Raw genomic sequence first — 4,990 nt, forward strand, 5'->3', positions numbered from 1 at the left:
GACATGTTGGCTGATTGTTTTTTTTACCTCGCTCACCCTCATGTATGTGACCGTAGAAAAAAACATCATCCAACAGGCTCATTAAAACCACATGCAGGTTACTTTAACTGGGACATATCATGAAAACTGTACCTTTTTCAGTGCTTGTTCACAACCATCTGGGTATCTGGAGCGCCTAGCAACCCACAAACTGTGAAATAAGACAAGCCTGTCAGTTTTTTGTGGGCTGCCTGGATCAGAAAACATGTGATTCAACAAGCCATTTAGTTCTGGCTCCCCCTTCCTATGTCACATGTGGGCTCATTAGAATATACCACCCACGGCACACTTATCACTGAATGACCCTCCAAACTTTACTTACTTATAGGGATGCACCGATACCGATACCAGTATTGTGTCCGATACTGTGCTCATGTACTCATGTACTCATGTACTCGTACTCGCAAAACGGCTCATATACAATGGCACCGATACCACTTTACGACAGCTCGACGTTAACCTCTCGTCACCATCTTTCGGGTCCTATCGCACGCGCTCACTTTCCACCTCCCCGGCGGTGCATGCGAGACGGGCCGGTGCTGCACCCAACCCCGCGGGGCCGGGATCCCACCTCAGCTGGCGTGCGCCGGCCCTCACTTTCATTGCGCCACGGGGTTTTGTTTGCACCCTCTGACTCGCGCCTATGTTAGACTCCTTGATTTGTGTTTCAAGACGGGTCGGGCGGGTTGCAGACTTCACCGCAGACCCTTGGTGCCTTTTACGTGGGGTGAACCCCGCCTTGGGGGCACGACGCGGTTGGGGCGCACTGAGGACAGTCTGCCCCGGTTGACAGTCGCAACGGGAGCAGGGGGCCCCGTCCCTCTCCCGGTGGGGAGAGAAGGCGCAGCGAGCACTTTGTCCACGGCCCCGGGTTGCACCTTCGCCCCGAGCCTTTCCAAGCCGAACAAGAGCCGGTCGCAGCGCACCGCCTCGTATGCGAGACTCCCCAGCCTGTCGTGTGTCGCTCATACCCTCCAGGTGGCTGTTAACGAGGCACAGAGAAGTACTCGTATCGGTACTCGGTATCGGCGAGTACCCAAATGTAAGTACTTGTACTTGTACTCGGTTTGAAAAAAAGTGGTATCGGTGCATCCGTAGTTACTTACTTAGGCCTTTGTGTTCTCTAGGGAACATAGACCATTGACGAAAGCCCTTCATCCCATGGATGTATTAAGAGAACTGGACACGGCGTTGGAGGCGAGGCCCCGTTCATTCCTATGAAAGTTGCTCGGTGTCGCATGAAGACAAAACGGCCCGACTTCCGCCTAGAAAAGTACATTGGGGGTTTTTGTCGATGTTTCTGTGTCGTGGGTTTTTTATAGGTTGGAGTTTCTAGCCCAACCTTCCATGATTTCTGGTTTCTGGTGTGTTTTGGAGTTTATTTGTTAGTCCCCTCCCCTAGCCTATTTTCCTCCAGGTAATAGCCAAGACAGGCTTAGGGTTGTGTACGAGCTGTCTCGGCATGTCAAGCCCAACCAACTCCTGCTGCTGTGTAGTGAAACCAGCAAACGGTGTATCTGTTGCAGTCTTTCCTACCAGCAGACAGAATGACCCTCCGAAGCAATATTGGATAATGAGGGTGATACTGTATGTACTGCATTATGGCATTCATGTGGGACACACTTGCTTACTATTCGGTGTTGTGTTAAAGCACACTTGAGTGTTCAAGTCCCTGAGTTTGTTTAGTGGTACAGAGCCACTGAACAGGATAATCCACTCTTGAAACTGTGGGGGGGTTACAGAGGCCAAGTGCCTGAGGAAGCTTAATATTGAGGCTTCTTCTAGGAGGCAACATCCAACATTTCTTCATCTGCAGGTTTTGCACAGATGCTGCTGTTTACTTTCCTCCCTAAATGACAACGACTAAACAGCTCACCCTAGTGGACAGTCTGCAGCCGGCCAAATGTGAACGTGTGGGTGGGTGGTGAGATTGTGAGGGTCTCACAAGTCAGTTCCATGAGGTGTTTTGCAGATGATGGTGTCTCCATCTTGACATACTGTGGGGTTGATTGGTTATGCATCACGTCGGTGCAGGGAACATCTTTACACCGTATAGTAACGCCTGAAGGAGAGGACAGAGTCTGCAGAACACCGCTGAAACACAGACGGCAGCGGTCACACAGCGCAGGTGCAGATTGGGACGTAATGAAAGAAACAATTTGAGGATTACACACACATGCATTGCAAACACAAAGAGATATACTTTAATACTTTAAACACACATGGATTGCAAACAAATAACACTGTACAGAAACACACACACAGAGCTGCTCCAAGGAAATCTTAGTCTTAATCTGGGCACAGCTGTTAGCCACCCCCACAACCCCTACCCAACGCACACGCACATACACAGAGGCAATAAAATGAATTCTTTATATCCCCACACAAACACATATACCACCACACCACTGTAATCTCCACTGGGGTCATGAATAATGTTTCAAAGATAATTCACAGTGACAAGTGTAAACATGAACGCTTCTCTATTCCAGTGGTTCTCAAACTTTTTACATCACGTACCTCCTCAGAAAATAAAGTAGCACCATTATGACCGATGTTAAAATACAGTAGCGTAGGTGTACCCTAGTCAGCAATGCACAGTTCACGCAGGAGACAGATTTATTCCTAATAATAATATTACTTATTGTTGACTGACTGGCACTTAAACTCTTCCATAAAACCATAATAACAGTTCCCGTTTGGAGCCACGATTGCAGTGTTTTTGAACCCTTCATCATTTTAGCCACCTCTTACCGCCCACTATCTTGTCTTCACAGTTTAGCTCGTAACTAATCGTGGAGGTTTGCACACACTACTCCCCGACTACGTAGCTGCTACGTGGCGGGGTAGTAGCGCGTGCATACGTTTTTTTGTTTCAAAATAAAAATATTACAGCAAAGCCAAAACTTATTTTAAATCCCATTTCAATGATCTCATGGTTACGGTATTTTCATTTGTAGTAGTATTTTGATAGTATTACATGTTTTGTTTTTTTTATATTTCAGAGATTCCTCCGTGTACCACTAGAAGGAGCACGCGTACCACCAGTGGTATACGTACCATAGTTTGAGAACCTCTGCTCTATTCTATATCCAGAGCATTAATATACAGTGGAAACAGCTTATAGTGATCACGGTTACAGTGATCAACCACTTATATGGATTAAAAAAAACGTACCCTCCGGGTAAACACTGTTAGCTCTGGAGGAAGGAAAGGGCCGTCTCCGCAAAATATGACAACATGACAGCTCCAGTAGCTCAGCAAATGGCAATATGAGGCACTGCATTTGATTGAGTTTACTGTTTATCGGACCACAAATGAGACAAGAATTAGCGAGCTGGAGCACCCCTGAATTTTCAGTGAGGATCAAATACAGTTTCAGAGCAACTGAATTAAATTTCATAATATTATAATCGGCTTCAAAGTTTATTGGAATTCAGTTCCAAACGAATAAATTGCTTGGCATCAATTGTGTTATCTTTTCATTTATTTGGTTTATTTATTCACCATTTGGTCTGTTGAAGTATGGGAATGGGAAGCAAAATTCAGTCTGACACCGCCACGGGGCTTAAAGACAAGCATGTTTTTGGGGTATATTTGCATGATTGACAGGTGTTGTAGCCAATCACAGTCAGCCATGGCGGTTACCACTAGTTGATCCCAGCTCGGCTCCAGCCAGGCTTCCACTCCCACTTGACCAAATTAAGATTTCCCTGCTCCAATAAAGCAGCTGCTGGTAAACATAACACTGTGTGTGTGTGAGTGTGCGTGACATCACAGGAACTACGTCCATACAGTATATGCTTGTGCTATAGCCATCTGTTAATATGCCATCATCATCGCATCGTCATTTGTTGTCCTCCATGTTTTCTGACATATATGGAAATGAAAAGCAACGAGTTGACGTGTGACATTGGCTGCAGCTTTAGTCAACCACAAGTATGAGCGACTCCCAGCTGGCTGTCTGTTGCTGTCTGGAAAAAAAAAAAAAATGCATAGGCCCATTGAGTATTGCAGTTTCCATAGCAACAAGGGATAGTGATGGAGAGTGCGTTGGTGTTGGTGGGAGGGTGACAGGGGTGTTGAGAGAGAGAACGACAGAGAGTGTGAAACGCTGTGGTCGGAGTGGAGCCGAGTGTGTACGTGAGCAAAGATTAAAAAAAAGGAGGAGTTGAGACAAAGAAAGAGAAAAGGTTGTTTTCTTTATTTGCTCTCTCGTGCACACATCTACCCTGCTCTCCTCTCCCCAGGTGGAGGGACAATGAAGCTGGCTGCCTGACTATATCGCCTCTCATTATCACCCCCCCGACCACACCCCACCCCCTCCATCCGTCTCCCACTACAGCTGGATAAGCCAACCAGCTAACCAGCTCTCTCCTCTCACAGAACGAGGGATTTGAAGATTGCATCCTCACATTTGTAATCAGATGTAAGAGAGGATTATCTCAAGGTCTCCCTCCATCTTGTTCACAGCTGCTGAGACAAAAGGAGGGAGAGAAGAAGAGGAGAGAGCGGAGAGGGATCGCGTGCAGCTCGGTGAATGGAGTGTAGTTAAAGATAGAGAGAAGGGGGAGAGGTCACCTGTGGATGTGAGGAGGGGGAGGAGGAGGAAGGCTTTCTAAGGAACTGCACCCATCACCCGACACATCCGTAAAGGGAAAGGAAACGAGAAGAAGATCAGCAGCAAGTACTTCACTGTGAAAAGGTAAGCTGGTGGATGATCTCTCCTATACACTGATCATACATGTGTGTGCGCATGTGTGCAATTCCTATTGCATGTGTTTGTGCAAGCATACTGTATGTGTGTCTGTTTTGTGTCCAATGGGTGTGAATGTGATCATGAGAACGGTGTGCAGAAGGGTGTGAGTCTTTGGTTCTGGTTCAAGGGGGTTCAGCCCACCTCCTGAGGTCATCTTAGCACCCGCAGTCCTGGAAATGTCACACGCCATGT

The sequence above is a fragment of the Sebastes fasciatus genome, chromosome 9 (assembly GCF_043250625.1).
Source record: "Sebastes fasciatus isolate fSebFas1 chromosome 9, fSebFas1.pri, whole genome shotgun sequence".
NCBI classification, from domain to species: Eukaryota; Metazoa; Chordata; class Actinopteri; order Perciformes; family Sebastidae; genus Sebastes; species Sebastes fasciatus.